The following is a 27,398-nucleotide window of genomic DNA, read 5'->3' as shown; positions in this document are numbered from 1 at the left end:
TACCATTTCTTCTTTTTGCTGCGACGTCAATAAGGCTCTGATCTTGACGATTCGTGGGTCCTTTTTGGTACCAAGATTGACTGAATCTGTATCCTTGATGTTTGACTGAATACCTCTCTCGTGACATTCTACCAAGTCTTTGATTTCTTTGAGTGGGTACTCCATTTCGTCCTCGGATTCTTCTTCGATCCCCATGAGGTCGAAGTCGAGTTCAAGATCGAAATCATACTCGTTCCTTTCAAATTCTGTTTTATCTAGGTATTCATTTGATGGAGACAGATCCCTTGAAAACTATTTTTGATTTTTAAAAATATATATTTTTTTTGTAATTTTGAAAGATTTTTTATTTTTTTGTCTTTTGAGAGTTTTTTGATTTTTTTATCTTTTGAGAGTTTTTTTGATTTTTTTGCCTTTTGAGAGATATTTATTTTTTTGTGATTTTCTAGATACCTGAAATAAGACGAACAATCATGCAAATTCGTTAATAAAGATAGGGAGTCCTCAAAACAGTCTTTACTCGAGGACGAGGGCTCGTTATGATCCTCGGGCAAATTGATGTCGCCTAACGGCGTTTTTTTTAAGGCCTCAACAGCCTCAAGAGTTAATAGGAATTCTTCCCAGTTGTGCAATGTCTCCCTTTCTCTGAGGGGGCGGATGAGATGAGCGAGTGATTTGTTGGATGATTTGATTGGTGGTTCAGAGATGACCATGATCTCCGATTGATTGTTGTCAGATTGGGGCATAGTCCCTCCCAAACTCGATGGGATAACGACTGATGCCCCGTCATTGCCCGTTGGAATGGGTGAGTCTTCTTTTTGGTCGGTAGTGATCTCCACATGGTGGATTCTTGAGCGGTCCCTGATGGACTTTCATCGGAATCCCCATTGAATAAAACATCAATGCCTTCTAAGAAGGATGATTGGGACTCAACGACTGGGTCTTCTTGAATGTACACCGGTGCAAAATTTACTGTTTTTAGCTTTTTTGCTGGTTGTGATTCTGATAAACTGTCGGGTCTGATATGTGATTTTGGGAAGCTAACGCTGATATGTGGAACCCTGCCTAGATTCCAGACATTCAATTTACGGTTTTGCCTTCTCGCTAGTCGAAGCTCTTTTTTCTTGTCATTCATTTTTGTAATATCCCTTTTTGTGGGCCTAAACCCCAGAACAAAAATAAAGATCGGGCTTTTTTACTTTGACCGGTGTAGCTCTTCTCTTTCCTCTTGATCCCAGCCTTTGCCTGTGTCGGTAACCTGCTTTTTTCATAACCCGACCAATAATCAGATTTGTTCTCGATAGCTTTGCTTTTACCTTCTCCTCCCCCTTTTCCACATGGTTAACAACAGCAAATTGGTATGAATGGTACATCACCTTATCCTTCGTCATCTCAATGTCAATGAATGGCACATCCGGAGCTCTTTCAGTTGGGATAAGATTTTCTGCATGCACTGATATCATTATCTGTCCTATGATAAATTTGACTCTTTGGTGCAACGAAGATGGTACAGCCCTTGCTATATGGATCCATGGCCTGCCCAGTAATAAATTGAAGGTTTTCTCTATGACCTCAAACGTTACTTCAAAGGTGCAGGAACCTGTAGTAATCGACAAATCCACTTTTCCTAGGGAATCTCTTCTTGAACTGTCGAAGCCTCAGACAACCTTGTTGTTTGGCTTGACATGTGACCAATTAGCGTTAAGTTTCCGGAAGGTCTCAAGCAGACAAACGTTAAGCATTGAGCCATTATCAATCAGTACCCTGACAATCATTATGCCCTTGCATATGACCATGATGTTTAACGGATCGACATGCCCACGCCCTTCTAGCACAAATTCACTTTTTGTGAAAATAATAGGATTGGGGGCCATGATCTGGCCGACCGTTTGCTCCAACTGTACTGGTGAGGTAGTTGCAGGTACATGTGATTTCCCCAGAACTCTCAGCAATGTCTCTTGGTGTTCTTCTATTTTTTTACATCAGTCCTAGGATACTGATTTGAGCTGGCTGTTTGTTTAATCTGTCCACTATATTATGCTTACTCTTGAGAACGAGATTAATGAAGTCTGCAGCTTCCTTATCCGTCACTTTCGCCTTCTCTTCCATTTTGTTATCTTTATACAGTATACCATTTCCCTTTGTTTTCCTTTTTTCTTCATCTGTCACCTCCTTTGTAGTCTCTTTTATTTTTGTCCGATGTTTACCCCATTTTCTGATAATTTCTAGCATTTTCCTGCCCTTGTCATACGACCGATATCATCCACTATTGCTTTCTTCATGGTCTCAACCCTGGTGGTTGTGGTGATAGTGATCTCATAGCTCCAGGAAACTGCCTGATCAAAGCTATAGGGGAATGGTTTAGGTAAGCGTATGGTTATGGGAGGTGTATCGGATTTCATATTGAGAATGAGGGATGGCGGTAATGATTTGGAGGTAGTGGTGGTAGGAGGAGTTATGTGAGGAGTTTATGGAGTGTATGAAATGACGAGCGGTGGACATGGAGACGAAGTATATGGTATGTGAAGGGGAGCTTGGGTTGATCCTTGAGGAGTTGATAGTGTGTATGGTATAACATGGGGAGGCCGGATCAAATTTTGATTATGGGGTGATCTGTAAGGTATGACTAAAGGCGATCGGGTAGTAATATTTTGATAAGTGGGGTTGATGGTGAGGTCAGCCATTCTGAGAGGTAGTTGCGAATTCCATGATGGATTTGTTGCATAATGGTTGACTGTGTTAACCGTTGACTTCCTTGATCCCTAGATTAAGTGGACCCTTATTTTTACCCCAATAGGTGCTATCAAATCCGAAGGATTGAAGTCGAGTTCTCCGCAGATGGCATTTATCCTGTACCCACTCCCCTTTCCATTATGAGTAGGTAGGGGGTTTTGATTGATATTCTATTGTTGGGGCGGGTTGGTAGGCCCATCTAAGATGAGAGCCTTTTTATCGATCAAGTTCTGTACTTGATATTTGAGCTACTAGCATTGATCTATAAAATATCCTGGTGCACCCATGTGAAATTCGTAGAACAAATTGGGATTATACCCTGGCCCTTTAGCAGCCTCAGGATTTGACGGACGTTTTACGAGGTACTCACCCCTGAGTAGGATTGGCAATAACTCTGATAGTGTTATAGGTAACCTAGTGAACACTCTATTTACTCTGTTGCGACGTGCTTGCTGGTTCTGCCCATATAGTGGTGCCTACTGTGTAACCGGTGGGGGGTATGCCCTGAATTGGTTTTGAGGTGGAAGATTCCATGTTGGCGGTGTTAGTGCCCATGAAGTTGATGGTGTTTGTGGTCTCGATGCTGGTGAAGGGATGAAGAGGGGTTGGTTTGGCTATACGTTGTTGACCTGTGTTTCTTCCCTTTTCTTTCCTTGAGGCACTGGCTTTCCCTGAGAAGGGATTCCTGCTATTGTCCCTAGGCTTGTGAAGTCAAAGATCAGACCTGTTCGCATCCCGTCCTCTACCCGGTCTGCTACTTGTACCAGATTGGAGAATGTGCCAGTGGTGTGCCCCACCAGATGAGTATAAAAGGCATGTCTTAGTGTTAAGATAAACGTGGTGTTCATCTCTTACTCTGTCATTGCAGGCCTTACTTGTGAGAGGAACTCTCGTCATCTTTGTGCATACTCTTTCACTGTTTCCCGTTGTTTTCTTGTCATATTGGCCATGTCATTTCGATTTAGTCCCACATCAGTATTGAACCGGTAATTTTACCAGATCATCTCGGCTAGGTCCTGCCAGTTCTTAATGAGTGATCATCCAACCCAAAAACTTATTTGAGTACCGACCATGTCAAGCTCCTCTAAAACAACTGTACCAACAACCTGTCATCCTCGCCATACTGGCACATGGATCTACAATACAACTTCAAATGTGACAGTGGACACCTTACTCCGTTATATTTTTCAAACTTCGGACACTTGCATTTAACCAGTAATTGAGCATTGGGGTAGAAGCAAATGTCCTTGAACCGAGTTCTACTCATAGTGTTGAGGCCCTTCATTCTTCTCATCTCTTCCTACAAAGACTCGATTTGCTGAGCTAATTTTTCGTCTGTCGCGCTTTTGGCTTTTGTGGCCCTGTACTCACATTCATCATCAGGAATGACCATAGGGGGTGGTTGATTCTGTGGAATATAAAGTGGGGGCCCCTGATATTCAGGCACTGCAAGTGGCATGGTGGTCTGTGGTCCCTAGGGAGGTTGCTCGGGTAAATCCTGATTTGATCCAGATGCATGTTGTTGTATTGTCTGAGCTTGTATGACGCTGGCGTTAGCTAACACAACACTTACTATCTTTTTTTACCTCTTAATTATTTTCAATAGTGCTGCGATTTGTGGATCGATACCTGAGGTTTCGATTACTGGGGGTTGTGCTGGTTCAAAAGAACTCATGGTGACTGTAGATGATCTCAGAAAATATGGAAGTACTTCTGGCTGCTTGTATTTCTTTTGCTTGGCCACCCGTGCATACAGAAGACCAATCATTACTATCTTGTTTACAAAAAATGGGGATGCATGATGTTTTATTAGATCAGGTAAAGTTGTTTATTATGAGTTTTAACGGAAAAATAATTTCTCGGCGCGGAGTCGGCATCAACATGGAGTTGGTAAAATGTTTTACAAAAGAATTATATCAGTACGGAGCTGGCATCGACACGGAGTTGGTAAAATGTTTTTGAAAATGAAATTAACTCAGTGCGGAGCTAGCATCGACACGGAGTTGGCATCAACACGGAGTTGGCATCAGCACGGAGCTGGCATCGACACGAAGTCGGTGAATCATTTTTACGAGAAAAAATATAATTTTATCAGTGCGGAGCTGGCATCGACATGGAGTCGAAAAAATATTTTGAAAGAAAAATTATCTCAGCACGGAGCTGGCATCGACACGGAGTCGGCATCAACATGGAGTTGGCATCAACGCGGAGCTGGCATCGACACGGAGTCGGGAAAGTATTTTGAAAAGTAATTTCATCAGCACGTAGCTAGCATCGACACAGAGTCGGGAAAACGTTTTGAAAAGGTAATTTAATCAGTATGGAGCTGGCATCGACACGGAGTCGGGAAAACATTTTGAAAAAGGTAGTTTCATCAGCACGGAGCTGGCATCGATACAGAGTCGGGAAAATATTTTGAAAAAGGTAGTTTCATCAATACGGAGCTGGCATCGACACGGAGTCGAACAAATATTTTGAAAAGTAATTTCTAAGATAAATCGAGTTAGAACAACCCATGTTTTTAGTAGCTTCCAATTTAGTTCTATGAAATCACCGTCGGCCAAGCAGATCTCCAAGGAAGAGGTGACGCATAATGGCACTCTTAAATCACCTTATTCCCTGAATAGACGTAGTCTATCCCCCTCGTATCAACAGGGTAAGATCTTTCTAGGCATCGACTTTGATTAAGGACTGCAATTGGTGCTTTTTGAAATCTTTGTTTTATTTTATTTATTTATTTTTTTTTTTTTTAGAAAGTTGAATGCATTCGAGTTGATTGATCAGTTGTTATCTTTCTTAGATCCTGAACTTGGTTTGAAGTTTGATATGGATCCGGTTTGTAGTAGATCTGGGTCTTAAACCCAGTTGAAACGGATCTGGGTCGTGGACCCAATTGAAATGGATCTAGGTCGTGGACCTAGTTGAAATGGATTTGGATCTGGGTAGTGGACCCAGTTGAAAAGGGACATGGATCCGGTTTGAAAATGGATCTGTGTCGTAAACCCAGTTGAAATGGGTTTGGATCTTGGTCGTGAACTTAGTCGATAATGGATCTGGATCGTGGACCCAGTTTGATTGGATTTGGGTCGCGGAACTAGTTGGATTGGATCTGGGTTGTGGACCCAGCCGGTATGGATATGGATCTGGGTCGTAGACCCAGTTTGAAAATGGATCTGGGTTGTAAATCCAATTGAAATCGATTGGATATGGCTTGTGGACCCAGTTGGATTGAACCTAGGTCGTGGACCCAATTGAAAATGGATTTAGGTCGTGAACCCAGTTGAAAGTGGATCTGGGTCGTGGACCTAGTTTGAAAATAGATCTAAGTTGTAAACCCAATTGAAATAGGTTGGATATGGGTCATGGACCCAGTTGGATTGGACCTGGGTTGTGGACCCAATTGAAAATGGATCTGGGTCGTGAACCCAATTGAAAGTGGATCTGGGTCGTGGACCCAATTGGATTAGACCTGGGTTGTGGACCCAGTTGAAAATGGATCTAGGTCGTAGACCCAGTTGAAAATGGATCTGGTCGTAATCCAGTTGGATTAGATCTGGGTTATAACCCAATTGAAAATGGGTCTGGATTGTAACCTAGTTGAAAATAGATCTGGGTCGTAACCCAATTGAAATGGTATGGGTTGTAGGCCCAATTTTAATGGACACGGGTTGTGAGCCCGGTTTAAATGGATACGAGTGGGGACCCGGTTCACAAGATTATTTCGAGTTGGAGAATCTGTAAATTTTGCCCCTCTTTTTTTTTGTTTTATTTTTTTTCTTGTTTTTGAAAACATTGATTAACAAAATCCATTTTACTTAACTTGTCTAAAACTTGGGATTCTTCTAAGCATGCCATCGACGTTGGATCGATTAGTAAGTGAGCAATTTCAAAAGTTGACTGTCGAGTTCATTCTGTAAGGTCGAGCTCACTCTAGTCCGTGCTAATGGCACGGATGTAATTTATATTCTGTCATCCGTGTTTTGGGCAATGATGAGACATTTACTATTTTAACCGTGCTCAAGACATGGATAAAGTAATTCGTTGCTTCAATCGTGTTTAGAACACGGTTGAGGTACCTACTATTTCAATCATGTTCCCAATACGGATAGGATACATTTTCGCCTGTCCATGCCATGGACACGGACCAGAAAGAATTCCAACTTCTGGATTTTCACAGAAATGGTTTTTTGGCCCACTATTTTCAATGTTCCCTCACTGTTTTTACTTTCTCACTCCCTGTTTTCTCTTTTTCTTTTGTTTGTGTACATGTATGATGCAACACACTTCCCTTTTCTTACCTAAGGGAAGGAAAATAAAAAATAAAAAATAAAAAATAAAAAATAAAATAAAAGCATCCTATGATCTATACAACCATGCCTTCTTGGGCTTGCACTGTGGGCTTCGAGGCCCAACAACAATTTCAAGTAAGTACAACCTTGCTTGGTGGTTGATCTCATGTCAAAAACTCGTGTCTTAGCCTTGTCTAATTGGGCACATGCATGTGGCTTAGTAGGCGGTTTTATGGTTACCCGATCTTCAAACCTCGATGCATACCGAAGTACACACGTCGTTGGTTGGTGATCGGGTTTGATGTATTCATTCCTGACACTTGAAATAACGATCTCAAGCCGTTAAACTACTAAGCATCGGGGCTAAGTATATTGAGGGTGGGGTGGATCGGAAGTGAGGCTATGCTCTCAAGTGCACATGTTCATTTTTTATTCATTATTTTCCATCAACCCCCTTACAAATATGTAATAAAACAACAAAAAGTAAGTAAATATTACATTTTGGACATGTGAAGAATAGAAAATAAGAAACAAACAACAAACAACAATGTTAGTAAACGAATTTTTTTTTTTTTTTCAAAGATGACCTAGTTGTCACGAGGGATGAACCATTTTCCCAGTGGAGTCGCCAGCTGTAGATACGTGGATTTTTTCATTACGACGGCCACAACTACTAAAGATTGGAGTCGCCCCCATTCATGTTGTAAGTGGGTGTGAATGGTCACCCGATGTACAGTTTCCAAAAAATGACATTTTTGGCATTTTAGTGACTCACGATAGATAAGGGGTAATCAACCTTGAAATTCGGGTAAGCGGCTCGATTGGAGAAAAGGGAAGGTGTTAGGCACCCTTTTCTCCCCGCCAAGTGGCGATAACCTCTACGTAACTCGATCATTTTAATCTTGAAGAAAATTGAAAAATAAAGTGCCACGTGGGTGTATTTGTACCTTAGATAGGGATTCACTTTTAGCTCGATTATATGATCATCTCATTGAAAGAGATGATCCTAATGAATCATTTGCCTTAGGGACTACTCATTTAAAATGAAAATAAAAGAGAAGAAGGGGATATTAGAAGAGGGGGAAGGAGAGGATAGAGAGAGAGAGAGGGGGGGTGTACTTCAAACCACCTTGTATCTTCGATCTTCTTTTCTTTTTCTTCTTCTTGAGTCCTTAGTAGACTTATGAAAGAGTATGTATATTTTTTTTAAGGTTATAATGAGAATAGGAAAGTAGATGAGAGATGAGTTAAGATTATTTTTTCTTTTCTTTTTTTAGTAAGACTTAATGAAACTTGGTAACCATTTTTGGAAGGAGGGGAAGGGTATTTATAGGTGTTGGGAGGATGTTTGAGGGTGTAATAGGGTTAAAGGTTAGGAGAATGGGAAATGACATTCTTTTTTAAAGATGGAGGTATGAAATTTGGAGTGAGATTGAGGGTAATTTTGTAAAGAATGAAAATGGGTGAGGTTTTGATCCAAATGGTTTGAATCCTACCCAAACCCATTTGGGTAGAGTGTTTGGTAGGGTGAGATGAGTGATGGTTAATGGGAGAGTGGGGGTGTAACAGGGTTGTTTGGAGAAGGAGTGTTAGATTGGTTGAAGAGGTGAGGTGTTTAGATTTAGGAGAATGGGTTGTGTAAAAGGTGGGTAGATTGGTTTTTGGGAGGAGAAAGGGGATGATGCCATGTGTCAATCATGATGAGAGGGTGAGGTGATGAGATTGGTTGATTGGTTGATGGGGGTTATTTGATTAGAAAGAAGGGTATGGGTTAGTTGGTTGATGATGAGGGAAGTATGGGTTGAGATGATTTTGTTGGAGTGTTTTAAGGGAAAGTGATGGGTTGATATGTAAGAGATATGGTGGTGATGTGGGTGGTTGATGATGTTAGAGAATGGTGATGGATTAGGGTATGGGTTGAGGTGTAGGTGGTTGATGATATTAGAGAATGGGGATAGGTTAGGTTAGGGTAGGGTATGGATTGAGGTGATTTTGGAGAGAGGTGATGTGGATTAGATGAATTATTTAGAGAATGGTAATGGGGGTAGGTGATTAGATGATGGAGGTAAAGGGTGGTGATGACATGTGTCATCTTTTGATGTTTGGGGAGGTGATTGGTTGATGTGGATAATGGATAATGGGTTAAGATTGTGGGTTGGAAAATGAATTGGATATGGGTAGGATTTTATGGGCTTTGAGGTGTTAGGCTTGGGTTTTGGAAGTGGTTTTAGGTCTTAAGAATTGTTTTGGGCTATTTTAGAAATGCTCTTGAGAAGGTAGGTTGGTTTTTAGATTTTAGATGATATGGGATTGATTTTAGGTTAGGGTTAATGTGAGAAATTAATTACAAAAAGATTTAGGGTTTATGGGCTTTGGAGTGTTTAGGGTGTTTGCGGATTTTGAGACAGAACGGTGGAGGGTAGATGAAGGGTAGGTATCCCAAGTCTCACATTTTTATTTTTTAAATTTTTTTAGATTTTTGCGATCATTGATTTGACCAAAAATGCCACATGTTAGTAAATCGGGCTTTTTGGGCCCGTTGAAAGATTTTATCGATTTGTTGTAAGTGTGGAACGGTGAAGGTTGGGACATCATAGGATGGGTCTGATCCCTTTGGTGGGTCCCTTAGACCATTGGGGTGGTCTTGGGGGCCTTGGTTCAATGAAATTGTCACTTTTTAACTTTTTGGGCCTTTGTTGGAAAATCAATATTTTGAATGGAACGGGGTAGATGTGAGCTTGTCGGGTTCCTTTGGTGGGCTCAATAACCTGTTGAGAGGTTTTAGGGGCCTCGATATTGGCAAAAATGCCATATTTCGAAGATTCAGGCCTTCGAGGCCCGTTGGCCAAATAATTGGAAAAATACTTTTTTTTTGGGCCCTTTCGAGTGAGAGCCCGTTCAAATTGGGGTGTCTACAATATGTTTTCCTAAAAAATGATTGCGAAAAATAATCAGATTTGTGCAATAAAATTATTTTCCTTCTGAATAATCATTACATGAATGAATTGTTTAACGGATTGGTGCATAGAATTCGATAAAACCCTAGGATTCATTTAAAATGTTATCAAGGGGGTAACACTGAAATTGATCAGATACACATTTGATGGGGTCTCAAGGTTATCATTGCACCTAAGCTCAATCGTTCACCATTTTGTTAGGGTTACTAGTCCGGTCAGTTAGAACGAACGTCAATGCTAAATCAATCATCAGAAATCTTTTAGAATATCTCAACATTTTCCAGTTATTCCTTGAAGATCACAGTGCCTCAATCATGCCAGTTGTAAGCAATGTCTCAATCCTTAGTCCTAATTAAGTCCGTTGTGGGTAGTCTTGAGTTTTCATGAGTCATTTGGGTTAGCTCGAGTCCCTTTTTTCATCAAGGTCATGTCTTTTTTTCGAGTCAACTCTTTTTTCTGTTGAATCGAGTTAGTTTGTCGAGTCATAGAGGTGTCTGTCGTCCCATCTAAATTTGATTGGATAAATGAAATTTTTGAATACCTTGAGCGTATTAACTAATTAACTAATAATCTGGCTTCAAGAATATATTTTTCTCCTGAATAAGAAGATAAGGGTCAGGCTCAACGACTTTCAATCAGAAAACAAAGGTCATTGACCTCTGAACAAAAAATAATTCCTAAAGAAATTCAAATAGAAATCATCCTAGCCCTAGAGGAATACGAGGGGATAATGAATTTACTCAGAAATTTCAAAAGACTGGTTTGCGTGGTCCTATGAGGATATGTTAGGATTTAAGCTTGGGTGAATACGTATCCGCTCGATGGATTGGAAATACCAATGAAATCAAAGAAGATGTTACAAAACGTATCGATATTGTCCTCACTGCATTTCAAGTTGCAAAGTTCATCAAAGCGAATGTCATAAGTCAATACAAGGTACTTTTGGAATTAGTATTTGATAATGGGTCACACTTTAAAGTCGAGGTCATCACCCTATGTTCAAAGTTTAAGATTCGACCTCACAAATCATTCCCTTACCTTCCTCAGACTATGGAGTGGTTGAAGTGGAATTGATATCTGATAATGGGTCATACTTTAAAGTCGAGGTTATCATTATGTGTTCAAAGTTCGAGATTCGACATCACAAATCATCTTTTTACCGTCCTCAGACCAATGGAGCAGTTAAAACAGCTAATAAGAGTATCAAAAAAATCATTATGAAAGTGTGTCAATCACACCAAGATTGGTTAGAGAAGTTATTATTCGCGCTACGAACATATCACACTTCAATTTGATTTGCCGCTGGAACCACTCCTTACTCTATAATGTGTGGTATGGAAGAAGTTTTGTTAATTGAAATGGAAATCCCGTATCTCAAGGTCTTGATGGAAAATCAATTGTTAGGAGTAGACTAGGCTCATCATTGGGTACGAAGAGCTAAACTTGATTGAAGAAAAATAACTTAGAGTTTTGAACCACGTGCAAACTTATCAAAGAAGAGTCACTCGTACGTTTGACAAGAAAATCAAAGTTTGCCATTTACAAGTCAAAGATTTAACTACTAGATGACTTCAAAGAAAATTGAGCACTCATCCTCGACCATACGAAGAAGTCTGAACCCAATTGAAGAGATTCATTCATTAAGAAAATACTGCCTGAAGAAAAGCTGTCAGACTTCATGATCATGATGGACTTGAATTATTAGAATCAACCAACCTTGACCAAATTAAACGGTACTACATTTAAGGAGGCCATCTTTGACCGAATCAATTTTCCTACTACCTAGTTCGTTATCTCCTTTCTCAGCCTTTTGCAGCTTTTTCAAAAAAAAAATACATTTTTTTTTCTTAGCCCGATCACCTAACCTAGGGGAGGGAAAAATTCGAACTACGTTCTGGTCTGATCCCAAAATTCTGGGGTACGTAGGCAACCTGAGAAGTTGCTTCAGGCCCGACCACATCAAAATAAAAAAAATAGATTCCCCGACAAAAAAAAAATCTAAAATGAAAAAATTCAAAAGAAAAAGAAATATCATCCACAATGGGGAAGGAAATTCAAGGAAAAATAAAACAATTTTAAAAAAATGCCACACAAGGGGCATTTGGATTTTTGAGTCTCAAAATTCCTTTCTTTTTATGCCCAGTCCTAAGCCTACCCATAAAAGTCCTCATAAGTACTGTGCGAAAAAGTCAAGGAAGATAGCAAAACATAATCAGACAGTAACTCCAAATCTAAAAAAAAAAACTGTTAGGTTGAAAACTCGAAAAAGGCAACTTATGCAAAATTTAAGTCAAGCTCGCAAGGTTGAAAATCCAAAAGAACAATCTTAAGAACAATTAGAGCAAAGAAAAAAGAGCCTACTAAGTTGAAAATATGGAAAGGATGACTTAGGCAAAAATTAAGGCAAGCTCGCTAGATCGAAAACCTGAAAAGGCGATCTAAGCAAAAGTTAGGGCAAGCTCGCTAGATTGAAAACTTGAAAAGGCGATCTAGGCAAAAATTAGAGAAACAAAGAAAACTAGAAGAAAATCTCAGGAGGTTTCAGCCGGGACATTTGAAGTCCGAATAATCAAGTTCAACACCCAACTTAAACTAAGCAAAGACTCAGAAATCACGAGCATCATCTACGATTGATCTGAAAATTTTCTACTTCTCCAAGTGAACCAAGGGGGAAAATGGTGGATTGTACAATGAATCTCGAAAGGAAATATTTTGTTTTCTTGAGCCTACTCAAAATCTTCAATATAAAAAGTTGAATATTTATTACGCTTATGGTAATCAATTATTTCAAACTTTCATACAAGGAGCACCTTCTTTATTCTTTGATATATAGTTTCCCCCTTATACTAGGGGCATTTTTTAAATTTTTGCATGATGAGTTCAATTATCTCCAATGCCATGTTTCCTGTCAAACTAGGGGCATTTAATTTTTAAGGTTGAGCAATGTTAATCCTAAAAGATAAAAGGAATCTCAAACTTAAGGTTACCCTCTTGATAACAATTTTTCGAAAAATCCTTGAGGTTTAAAAGAAATAAAAACTCAAGTTTTAAATTGATAAAATATTTTTTTTTAAACCTTGAGGTTCAAACAAAAGCTTTCCTGATCTCATTTTGATTTTTGTCCAGAGAATAAGTCATTTACTTAGAGTAGGAGATAGGGCATTCTTTCGTTCCCAAATTCATTAATCATTTTTCAGATCTATTCATTCTTAGATTCAATCATTCTCTTTCAGACTTATTATCTTCCAAATTTATTCATTCGTTCCCCGATTCAATCATTATTCTCCATATTCATTTTCAATCTCATCCAGATTCATTTTAATCATTCTTATCCAGATTCATTCATTCTTTCCCAAAATTCATGCATTCATTTGCCAGTTTTGCTTAGTTTTCGCTAAGGGTTAACTTGAATTTTGCTTAGTTGCCACTAAGGGTTATCTTGGATTTTGCTCAGTTGCCGTCAAGGGTTAACTTGGATTTTGCTCAGTTGTCGCCAATGGTTAACTTGGATTTTACTCAGATGCTACCAAGGGTTAACTAGGATTTTGCTCAGTTGCCGCTGAGGGTTTTCTCAGAATTTTGCTCAGTTGCCGCCAAGGGTTAACTTGGATTTTGCTCAGTTGCCGTCAAGGGTCATCTTGGATTTTGCTCAGTTGCCGCCAAGGGTTAACTTGGATTTTGCTTAGTTGCCGCCAAGGGATAACTTGGATTTTGCTCAGTTGATCTTGGATTTTGCTCAAATTATGCTCACGTTTTCTCACATTATGCTCAGTTTATGCTCAATTTATATTGATTTTGAGCTCAGATTTTACTCAGTTTCACAGTACACACACTCACATTTGTTTTTTTTTAGTTAAGGAGAATTTTCTAAATTCAAGGATCTGACACTGCCAGTGAGAATTCGCGCACAAAGACCTGACAACCTTTTAGTTCGGAGAGAGTTTTACCCTTAAGAATCTGAACACCCTAATAAATTGTTAAATCAGGCTGCAAAATGAACTGTCACTAGCTTTAGCATTCGGATATTGCACTATCTACCAAAATAGATATGCTATCTAGTTTGCTTCAATCCTCTCCCAAATAGGGGCATCTGTAGACATCCCATTTTTGCATTCACCTGATTAATCAACTCGTCAACCCGATTACAACGGTTCCCAATGATGGATGTTTATTCCAATGCTTTATTTTGTTACCAAATATGTTTCAGAAATTCGAATAAGATATCTCGAACTGACAAAACTGTAGAAATCATGCTACGCTAGGAAAATATGACCTTGGAAATATAGAAATCATCATCTTGCATACAAAAAGAAGCTTTATGATAAAAATCACTAAAAAATAACCAAATTATCAAAATACCCCTAACATCAAAACAACCTTAGAGCCTACGTAACGCTTAGGAAAATCCATTCAAACACATAAAATAATAAATCGAAACCAAATAAATCATTTCGTCAATTTTCATAGAATTAGACAAAATTAAAAAAATACCCCACATAAAGTTCACGACCATTTCACACAAAAAATTTCATAAATGACACAAACCAATATTTCCATTGAATTCCTTACGAAAAACCGATTTCAAAACATCTTAAAACATTAAAAAATGACTTAAAACGTAGAAAGTCATCTTCGGGGGCAAAACGATAATTTTACAATTTTAATAATTAAAAATTATGAAATTAATAAATAAAATATTAAATAATGCACAGTGAAACATTAATAAAATTAATTTAAAATTTTGAATCAAAAAATCGATCAATCAGGCTTTCAGGCAAAATTGTTGATGGTTGCCCAGATATTTATTAAAGGACCCCTCCATCTGGGGGCCTAAAGAATTAAAGATATAATAGAGGGGGGTTCTCCAAAAAATTAAAGTCAATCAAGTAAAACTAAAATCAATATATTAAAAGTCAACCAAGTAAGACTAAAGTCAAAATCTTAAAGTCAATCAAATAAGATCAAAAATCAAAACCCTAATAGAGTTCTAATTAAATAATAATTCTATTTAACAATCCTAATTAAATAATAACTATATTTAATAGAATTCTAACTAAAATATAACTCTACCTAAAACAATTCTAATTAAAATATAACTCTAACTAACAAAATTATAATTAAACACTAATTCTATCTAAACAAATACTTAAAAAATCTATAAATAGGAGCCTCCACACCCTATTTTCGTATCAAAAAATAAACCCTACAAAAAGTAGGTCAAAAAGCTTTCTTAGCCTCTCATAAACCCTAATTTTGAAGTCCTAACTCCTTACCTAACACCCATACCTCAACTTTAGCTCGAAAAATACCTAGAAATCCATAAACAAATCTGAAGAAAACAAATCTAAGAAAGAGATACCTTACCTCAAAAATCAAAAATTAGATCCGGGGATAAAACGAAGCGAGGAATACTGTACAAGGAGTTACTTTATCAGATCTGAGAGAACAAGAGCATTGTCTTCAGAAAGATATTTATTTCTTATTATTTTTTTATTACTTACGTCTTTTAGCAATGTAGTTTATTTGAGAATTAGTAGAGACCGGCGTTTGCCGGGTGGGGTTGGTGCCTAACACCTTTCAACTTCGTAATATGATCCCCGGACTCAGTATATTTTTGATTTATCCGTTTCGAGTCAATGATCGGTTCCTAGACCGTAATAACTAGGTGGCGACTCTCAAACCTCAAAGGTCAAAAGCGGATCCGTGCACCCCGCGGATCGAGGGCGTTTTCAGAACCCTACCTTGTTCAAATCCTATTGAACCTTCTCACAAAAAAAAAATTAAAAAATCAAAAATCTAAATAATCAAAAGATCAAAAAAATCAAAAATCAAAAATCAAAAAAATCAAATGATTGAAAAAATAAAAAAATCATAAAAATAAAAAAATCAAATAAATTTCAAAAATCTTTCGAGATGCATTCAACTCTAATTTGTCAAGGCATGATCAAAGAAGCATTTGATTTTCAAAACTCATCAAATTTTTGTCAAATCTGAAATCTCACACGAGCTCCACACCATCGAGATCAAGGAATTAAGAAGGTAAAACTCTGTCAAACCCCGTACTTGAGTAGCCATTTTCTACAAAAGTCATCAATTCAATTGACAATCCGAAGTTGTGTTTTAGCAAAATTTTCTAGCCCGTACAAATAAGGATTTAGTCTATTCTTTGCAGTTATTTACATGCAATTTCTACAAGGAAGGACAGCTGCAGACACCACAATTTGAATAGACCCCGTTCGAAAGGACCCAAAAATATCGATTTTCAACAAAATTTGCTAACAGGCCTCAAAGGCCCAAATCATTAAAAAGTAACAATTTGATCGAACCGAGGTCCCTAAGACCCCCTAAGGGTCTAATAGGCCCACCAAAAAGAATTGGCGTATCCCCATTTTCACTACTCCCCTCCCGAAACCAAAAATGTAAAATTTTTAATAAAATTTACCAACGGGCCTCTACGGCCCAATGTGTCAAAACATGACATTTTGATCAATCTGATGACTTCCAAAACAACTAAAAAGATTAATAAACTTAGAAAGAGACTTGGGATACCCCTTCCTTCCCTACCTTTCACCCTTCCATTCCCGGTTCAAAAGTACCTCAAGCCCGCTCAAAAGCCCACGAACCCTCATCTCTTAAAAGTGCATTTTCTCATCTTACCTCCTAACATAAATTTAGTCCTACATCACCCAAACCCTTAAACCTACCCACCCTCAAAAACCCATGCCAAAATGACCCTAACCAATTCCAAATAACCCGAAACCCTTCCTAAAATCCAAGTCCAATACACTAAAGCCCACAAATCATTATCCATATCCAATCCACATCCATACCCATAACCCATACCCATAATCCACTATCCACATCAACCAATCACAATCTTGATCATCAAATATGACATATGTCATCATCCCTACTCACCTCCCTCATCCAACTACCTATCCTCGTCACCTTTCTCTAATAATCTATCTACCCACATTACCTCTCTCCACAAATCACCTCAACCCATACCCTTCTCTAACCTACCTACCTCATATTTCTCTAACACAACCAACCACCTACATCACAACCAATATCCCTTATATCCTAGCCATCACCTTTCTCTAAACACTCTACTAACTCACATCACAACCCATACCTCACTTTATCATTTCTTACAAAACCATTCTCACAAAACTAACCCACACCTCTCCTCTTCAATCAAACACCTACTCTCACTAATCAATTCAACTAATCACCTCACTCCCCCATCTTTTTTAACATATGTCATCATCTCCTTAATCCTCTCCAAAATCAAATTAACCAATCCCTTACACAACCCATCTTCCTAACCTAAACACCTCACCTCTTCAACCAACCTAACACTTAACCAACACATCACTCCCTTACATTCCCATTCTCTTAAACCAAACACCCATTATCTCACCTCACTAAAACGCTCTACCCAAATGGATTGGATAAGATCCAAATCATTTAGATCAAAACAATACCCATTTACCTTCATTACACAACTATCCTCCACACAACTCAAAATTTCATACCCTCACCTTCAAAACCTATGTCATTCTTTACTCTCCCAACACTTCACCCCATTATATCCTTAAATTATTCTCCCAACACCTATAAATACCCCCTCATCTCCCAAATCAATCCCCCAAAAAAAATCTCACAAAAAAAAAGAATCTACTCCCAACTCATCTCTATTCTTTACTCTCTTCTACTTCACTCTCAACTTCCTCACATTACTCTAAGATGCATAATCATATTTTACTAAGGACTCAAAGAAGAAGAAGAAATAAAGAGAAACAAGTTGAAACTTCAAGGTGGGTCAAAAAAATATACTCCCCTCTCTCTCTACCCTCTCCATATCCTTCTTCTACTATCCCCCCTCCTCTTTTTAATTTTTGTGTAGGAGGTTTCTAAGATGTAATGATCCCCCTCTCTTATCTCTAGTAGATCAAACTTTGATTTGATTGAAAATATAAGGATTGTAACCATTTTCAAAATAAAAATCAATTTTTGAACCTCTTAAATCGTTTTGAGGCTACTAGTTTTTAGGTCCTTCTCAACTCATGAGAATGGATCCATAACCATTGCCAATACTTTTCAAAAGCACATGTAGTTCATAAGGCTAAGGGTTTGTAAGGATCATCCCCTTCAATGCGATGATCTTATAATCGAGTCAAAAATAAATTCCTACTTAAGGTACAAGTTATCGACACATGACACTTTATTTTATTTTATATTTTTAAGCAAAATGATTGAGTTGAGTTGAGGTTACCACCACTTGGTGGGGGAGAAAAGGGTGCCTAACACCTTCCCTTTTCTCTAATTGAGCCGCTTACCTCGATCTCAAGGTTGATTGGTAATTTATCCATCAAGAGTCACTAAAATGCTAAAAATGACATTTTTCCTAAAATGTACATCGGGTGACCATTTACACCTTCTTACAATATGAATGATGGTGACTCCAAACCTTAATAGTTATGGTACTCGTAATCAAGGATCACACATCTACAGGTAGAAAATATAGGCGATAAAATGTATTGTCTTATGATGGTAGATGACTATTTTAGATACAATTGGACTATTTTTTTTAGAGAAAAATCTTATATTTTTGATAAATTCAAAAAGATTTGCAAAAGGGTGCAAAATAAAAAATGGACCACTATTGTGAAAATTAGGAGTGATCATGGTATTGAATTTGATAATGTCAAAATCATAGAATATTGTGAAGATAATGGAATTAAATGAGTTCTCCACTCCTAAGACACCTCAACAAAATGGAATAACCAAAATGAGGAATAAAGGACTTCAAGAGATATCTACAGTTATGTTAAATGAAAAGAATATTTCAAAATAATTTTGGACAATAATTAATACAACTTGTTACAAAATCAATAGAATTTATCTTAAGCCTAGTACATTCATGATTGCTTATGAAATTTGATTAGGTAGAAAGCCTAGCATTAAATATTTTTGAGTTTTTTAGGGTGATTGTTGTGCTCTTAGGGATAAAAAAAATTTAGGAAAATTTGAAGCTAAGAGTGATGATATTGTATTTTTAAGATTTTTTTTACTAGCAAAACCTATATAGTATTCAATAAAAGAACTCAAATAATTATGGAGTCATAAATGTGGTTATTGATAATGGAATTGAAGAAAAAGAATTTGATGAAGAGCATATACAAAAATCTATTACAAAAATTGAAATTCCTCATAAAATTATCAAGGAATCAAAATATGTTCGAGTAATTAAAATTCATCCCATTTTTGATATTATGAGAAATTCAGATAGTGGAATTAATACTAAAAAAATAACTTCAAAATGTATCTAGTCACTTGTGTTTTACCTCCACGATAGAACCAAAAAATATTGACGAAGCTTTAAGAGACAGTAATTGGATTTGTGCTATACAAGATGAGTTACATCAGTTTGAGAGAAACAAAGTTTAAACATTAGTTCCTAAACCTTTTAATAAACATATCATAGGAATATACTAGATTTTTGAAAACAAATTGGGTGAAAATGGGATCATAGTTCGAAATAAAGTAAGAATTGTACCTCAGGGGTACTCTCAAATAGAAGGTATAGAATTTGATGAAACCTTTGTTCCAATGGTTAGACTTGAGTCCATTAGGATATTGCTAGCAATAACGTGGCATCTTAAGTTCAGACATTTTCAAATGGATATCAAAAATACTTTTTTAAATGATTTTATAGAAGAAAATTTTTTTGTTGAACAACCAAAAGGTTTTGTAAATCCAAATAATCTTAATCATGTTTATTATCTTAGGAAGGATCTTTATGAACTTAAATAGGCTTCTAAAGCTTAATATAAAAGATTAACAGAATTTTTGTTAGGCAATGAATTTAAAAGAGGAAGTGTTGACAAAACTCTTTTCAGTAAGAAAATTAATAATGATATTTTAATTGCTCAAATATATGTGGATGATATTATTTTTTATTTTACTTGTGTTAAGCATGTCATTTTATTTGTAAATTCTATGAAATTTGAGTTTGAAATGAGTTTAGAAGGTGAATTAAATTATTTTTTAGGTCTTCAAATTAACCAAATGAGTAATATAATTTTTTTATATCAATCCAAGTATGCCCATGATATAGTTAAAAAATTTGACTTAGAAGGATCAATATCCGCCAACTCTTCAATAAGCACTTCTATAAAGCTAAGTAAAAAATGAACATGGAAAATATATAGATTTTAAAACCTAGAGGATCATGCCAGGAACTTTACTCTACTTAATTGCTAATAGACCAGATATTGCTTTTAGTGTGGTGTGTATGCTAGATATCAATCACAACTTAAAGAATCTTACTTATATCTAGTTAAAAGGATTATTAGATATGTAAGTGGAAAAAAACCTTATGGCTTATGGTATCCTTTTGAAATTAATGTTAGGGTATACAGACGCAGATTGAGCAGGTAAGATAGGTGATCAAAAAAGTACTAGTAGATGTTTTTATATTGGTAATTGTTTAGTTTTTTGGCACAATAAGAAAAAAAAAACTTTATATCTTTATCTATTGTAAAAACTAAATATATATCTACAAGAAGTTGTTGTTCTCAATTACTTTGGATGAAACAAATGTTAAATGATTATGGTATCCATCAACAAAGTATGCATTTAAATTATGACAAGACTAGTACAATAAATATCCTAAAAATCTTGTTCAGCACTTACAAACTAAACACATTGATATTTGACATCATTTTATTTGTGATTTGGTTGAAGATAATATTGTAGTGCTTGATTATGTTGAAACAAGAACAACAACTTGCATACATTTTTACCAAACCTTTAGATATTCAAAGATTCACTTATGTATACAAAAATCCTTCGATGTTTGCATGATTGAATGATTGTTCTTATTTTTTATGGTAAAATTTTTTTAGTAAAATTTTTTTTCTATTAGGTTGGTCGATCAAATAGTTAATATTGCATCCAATTATATTTTTACAAATCAGACAATAGACCCATGTTCAGTCGACCGAGCAATGAAGTTATATCGTCTGAATTAGCTCTTCTTCACAAACCCTAACTTACTTCTTTTTCTCTTTTTCCACCGTCTCTTTATCTTCTTCATCCCTCTTGTTGATTTTTCTGAAAATTCCTTCATCACTTTTAATGGTGGACAAACAACCAACTATAATAAGAAGTTAACGTCAAAACGATCGTGAGCATAAGGGCAAGATGATGATTTTTACAATAATGCTTGTAGATATCGAGTTTTCCAATTTTTCTGTACCAATCATCTCTCCATTGAAAGGTATGTGCGTTTTAGAAAGTTAGCTTCGAGTAAAGTTGAACAAATTATTGTTGATTTGGGTTGGAAACCCTTATTTGAACTAAAAGGAAGTTGTGGAGAAACCCAAATTAGGCATTTTTTATTCTAACATCTTTGAAATTGATTATTCCACCCTTCACTTCAAATCTTTTGTTCAAGGTAAAATCATCAAAGTTGTTCCAAACGTTATGACAAATATTCTTTGCCTTTCTAAGATTAAGAATGTTGTCAAATACACTATGTCTGATCCATCTTCTAAATATAGGATCACCAAAGCTCTTTGTGGACAACGCATCCATTGGAACAATCAACTTAAAGTTTCCCTTCTCTTGCCTAACTATAAACTGCTTGCTAGGATGTGGACCTATAATTAGTCCCTAAATTCGGGCATCGTGATGAGATAGGTTCTAAGTTGTTCTATTTACTTGGGTGTATTCATAATCGACAACCCATCACTGCGGCTTCAGTTATCATTCGTTCCATTATTGAAGCGTCACCCATACCATTTTCCATCTTGCTCTTCCATTTTTCATTATAATCTCCAAAATTATTAAGTCTTACAGTTTTCATCTTAAACCCTCTGACTCAATTTTTTATCAAATGAATCTTCTCAATGATGCTACCTTATTGTGCATGAAGCTCAAAATGTCAACAACAGCTGACATCCAATGGTAAAAAGCTGGTTCATTCTGAGCTTTCTAACAATAACTTAGAAGTCTTAAAGCGTCTTAAAGGTATTGAAAACTTCTTGTGAAGCAAACATGATGACTATCTTACATATCCTCAGTCTTCAGGAGAAAATGTTGGAAGTGAAGCTAATGAAAGTGACAGTGATTAATCTCTCTTCTTTACTTATTTATTTTTTAGTTTTTAATTTTTATTATATCCAACCAATTAGGGGGGATATCATGAACAAACACTTTTTTAACTTGAACACACACACTTGTGAAAGATTGTGTATCTGTTTGGTACTTGTGAATCATTGTGTTTGTTTATTTTTTGACATTGGGTAAACATATGACTTGAATTTTTTAAAGCTTATTAGAATAATTTATGTTTATATATAATCATGTAATATGGAGGAGGTTGCATGATGATTGGGGGACTTATCTTTTATTTTTATCTTATAATATGTTGCTTTGAGATGGTTTGAGTATTTTTTGTGCAGTTTCAACGATCTCAAGTGGATAACGAAAATCAATTCTAAAGGAACCTCTATTCATGAAGGTATAATTGTCATGGATTTAACAAAGGAAGAGATTGTAGGCGTATTTGTTCACATCTATGTTTTGTATGTAAGTTGATTTTCTTGTATATTTTATTCATTGTATTCAATCAATGTATAAGATCGTTTTAGTACTTAGCTTAAAGATAGATTGTCCAAGTAAAATTCTATTGAAGATCAAACTCAAAGGAGGTATTAAGAAGAGTGAAGGACAAATTCAAGATCAAGAAGACTAAATGTCAAGACCAAGTTCAACACTCATAAAAAATGGACTGAAGAAATTCGGGTTAGTGTGTGAGTGTCCTTGGACGGTTGACTGAACCCAAAATTGAGTTTCTTCTTTTTCTTCTTTGTAGGACGACTAAATCTAAAACTCGGGAATCTCATTCTTTTCTATCTTGGGACATCAAACATATTCGGTCGACCGAACCCAAAACTTGAGAACCTCTTTATTTGTTCACTTGGGCGATCGAGACTGTTCGGTCGATCGAACCCAGAAGTCTCAAAGCTCTTGAGTTTGGTCACTCGGTCAACCAAACACCAAGAAGCAGTCTTGCGATCTCTTCTAAATCTATTTCAAATGAACAAATTTTTTGAGATAAATCTGATCTTTTGGTTTCTTCAAACTTGTTGACTCCTTCAAAGTTTATCCTAGTTTGTTAGGATTTTTCATTCAAACTATGTCCCTCTTTTTCTTCTATAAATAGGAAAAACTCTCAAAGTTTCTCATCAAGCAAAAAAGAAAGAACCTCTGAGTTTTTCATATCTTCTTTTTTCTTCTCTGATCCTTCTCTTGGTAATATTATGAATTAGAGAAAGAGAGAAAGTTGTTTTATTAGTTATTCTCTACTAAGATTTCCCGTTGTGAAGTCTTAGAATGACTTGGGTGAAAGTCTCTAGCATAGTATTGTGGTGGTATGCTCACTTTTCTGTGTAAGCGGTTGTAATCCGAAAGCATTGAATAAAAAGATATTAGCTTAAGATTTTGAGCTTTCTCGAGAGTGGTGTAGAGACCGAGGTCATTGAACCAATATGAATTTGTGTCTCTTGTGGGGTTTGAATTTCTCTTAACTCTACTATTGTATGTTGTTTCTGCAAATCTGATTGTCTAATTTTACTATTACTTGGTTAAAAATTTTAAATAGACTTGATTTGGCAGAATACCTATTCACCCCCCTCCCGAGTCTAGGTGTTTTTATTAGTAATTTCAGAGGGTGAAATCCTTACTAATTTAGTAAGGCTAGTCAGACTCTTTATGGATGATATGTTGAATATTTTGAAAGTTTCAACAATGTTTTTCAAACTAGATGTGTTGAGTGGATATTATCAAGTAATTATTAAAGGTGTAATGATTTTTTGATGCTCCCCTCTGGCATACACCCCTTGATGTGGCATGTGTTAGAACCATTGATTATTTTTGTTTGGGATATACAACTACACATATCTATGGGGATGTACAATTGTGTATCCTAAGGGAAATATTTATGGTTCTAACATATTCCACATCAGGGGGCATATGGGGGCGAGTGTCAGAGGGGGCGTCAGAAAATCATGACTCTTATAAAAAAAAGGGATGAATAAACAATGAGAACAAAAAGGAAAAAAAACACACACACTGGATCTCATGCCATTACCAAAGCCAACAAAAACTCAAGGAAGATATATTTCCAAATGGGGGGACTGATAAAGTATAGTTAACGAAAGAATTCATGGAGTGCCTATATTAGACAAAAATAAGCCAAAATCACAAAATAGTAATACATCCATACCATATCTTTCAATGGGATGACTAACTCTGGGAACAATCGATCAAATCTCTATTATAATAGTGTGTTGAAAAAACTAATGATAAGGCCTACAATATTGGTTTTAATATGCATCTCAAAAAAGGTCATGCAGGGACTAAATTATTGTACAAGGCTATGTAATCCGATTCACTCCAACTATTCCAAATCATGAGCCATATCGTTCTGCATTGGTAGTAACATTAAATCTACTAGACATTGTGTCATCATGCCCTCCACGTTTTGGTCAATATTAGAGGTACCTCCTGTTTTAGATTTTACTCAATATTAGAGATACTCATGTTTTCAAACTAATGACATGCCCCCTTGGCCTAGGTCTTCTTTCTTTAAGATTAACATAATTGACCTAAATGCCCTCTATGAAACTACCTCTACGAACGAGCAGGATTTGCTCTAGAGTGAACCAAGTAAGATAGGTCCAAGTTGGAATTTACTATTATATATTTTTACATGTTTCAATAAAATTCTTGGTTCTTTTACTATTTTGGACAAGTATAATGGCAGGTCATTTCAGCATTATTCTAAATGATATGAATAATATGAAGGAAAACATAAAGATGAAATATTCTGACAACAAACGGCTGAGATGGGAATATATTGTCTAGAGATTCTCTAAGCATGAGAAACTGATCCCTAGGAAATTTGATCTCATCTCTCGAATTGAAAAACCTTTATTAGAGAAGTCCCACAAAGATTTTTGTCCTCAATTCTGTGGAATTATCCCCATCCCTTCTAGGGAAACCCGTGAACAATAGAGATTAAATTTTGGAATCTTAGCATATCTTTTGTTTTGGTTCTTAGATCCAACATAAGAAATATTTTTGGACTTTTCTAAAAATACAAGTTTCCTAGAGATGGGTTTCCATAGAGAACCTCTTCCTTCCGTCTCAGCCGTTGTTTGAACCTCTTCATCTAGAAAAATATATTTTTTGAACTTTGAATGTCGATGAGGCCGATGGCCACTCACAAGAAACAGTCTTCTTGAATTCTAGAGCGGAGTGATCCACAAAACTTCCTTCCTCACCCATCACACTATAAAACTCAATAATTACAAGATCTTGGAGAGAGAGAGAAAGAGAGAGAGTGAGAGAAAGAATGGGCAGTAGAGCTGCTGATGGATTGTTTAAGTGTGCTTTCAAAGGACGGTGTGTTAAGGTGACTAACATGGAGATGGAAAGGAGGCCATACCATCGGAATTGTAATTGTGCCTTGCACAAATCTGGAGGTGATTGCTACAAGATATCACTTGGGGATGGGAAGATATCATATCCAATCAGACGGTCGTGGAGCGAGAATTGCTTGGTGATGGCAACTTCTAATAACTACTACTACTCTTCTTCACCTGCTAAAGTGACAATAGGGATGGAAAAGACACACTTGGCAGTGTGTAAAGAAGAGGAAGTGAGAGTGAATCATGCAGAAGTAGGAGAATTGAATTGAAGTTAGATTTATTTGTTATAAGAGTTGATTTTCATTATTGTATAGTTTTGGTGATTCTTAATTATAATAAGAATAAGAAAGAAGAAAGAGGAACAAGTTGTCATTGAATGTGTAAGTGCATGATAAAGCTCATGTATCATTGTACAATCAAAATAAAAAATAAATTAAATAAATACAAAGTATTGTAACTCCAATACGAGGATAACTTTTGATGAATAAAATTTATGTTCTAAAGAAATCTTTCTTTCTTTTTCAATTGCTTGGCATTCTTTGTGAATCAACAAAGATGCCTAATTGTTTGTTATTCTTTTGAGAATCAAGGAATCAATTGAAAGATTGTTCTTCGCACTGCATCAATCCTTTTGCAAAATTGGATTTTATTTTTTAGATTTTTGAAATTAAGAAACAATCAAGTTTTCAGATGAAGTTTCATATTAAGGAATCTCAGAGATGGTGTAATAAGAAGAAAAAAAAATTGCTCACAAATCTCACAAGATTTGAGATCGACCAATCATATGGGGCCGCATGTATTGAGAGCATCCCCAATTTTCAAAACTACCCTTGTTAGGCTTCATGTGTCACGCAGTAGTGCATGCCTGAGAGATTAGTGAGGAAAAAGTCTATGAGCAAAAAATTTCTGATGCAATACTCTATTGGTACTTGTTGGGGAAAAGGCATTATTACAAGGGTTTGAAAAATGCCATGTGTGGAAAACATAAGGATGGTGATCTCATACTAAACATTTTGCGAGTTAGACGATTGGAGGGCATTCTCTTATTCGATGGACTCCAGATCTCAAGCTTCAAAGAAATCTTATCATTATCATTCCAATCTGAATTCAACACTACCAAGGTTGCTATTGCAATTTGGATCAAATGAAAGAGTTTGTGGAATTCTTTAAGGGTGCCCTTACATTCAAATGAATTAATAGTGATCTCTCGTAATTGTCTAATGTTATGTATGCATTGCCTTACGAATCCAAAGAGATATGGGCTTAACTTTCCACATCACTGACACTTAGGCATTTTTAGCGTATTAATTGGTTTGACATCATTTAGTATCAAAGCTAACACCACATCTCAGGTTAAACCTTGAAAAGGGCTATCTAAGGTCCTACAAAGCACAAAGGGAGCATCGAGGGCATTAATTGGAAAAGGTGACTTGCTATCCTGTAAAAGATACCTGACCGGATCCGTAGATCCTAATAACAGATTTGATCCAACTTAAAGTGGGATCTTCCTCAAAAAACTTAATTTATTTCCTTTTTAACTTACGAACTACTCTCTCTCTCTCTCTCTCTCTCTCTCTCTATATATATATATATATATATAGATAGAGAGAGAGAGAGGGGGGGGGGTCAGGATCCGTGTACACATATATCTGCTCATATATCTACAACATGTTTTGTCCTATGTGGGCTAAAAGTTTCGGATTAAACTGATTTTTGGTGAGAATGATCTCTATGACAAGGTTAAAAGTTTCGGATTAAGCTTATTTTTGTTGAGGATGATCTTCTCATCATAGAGATCATTCTCACAGAGGAGATCATTCTCACAAAAAATCAAATCAATCCGAAACTTTTAGCTCACATGGGACAAAACACGTTGTTGATATATGAGTAGATATATATAGAGATATATGTGTACA

This window comes from Akebia trifoliata, chromosome 10 (genome assembly GCF_017979445.1).
Source record: "Akebia trifoliata isolate Shusen 1 chromosome 10, ASM1797944v1, whole genome shotgun sequence".
Lineage (NCBI taxonomy): Eukaryota > Viridiplantae > Streptophyta > Magnoliopsida > Ranunculales > Lardizabalaceae > Akebia > Akebia trifoliata.
Note: the sequence above shows the minus strand (reverse complement) of the source record.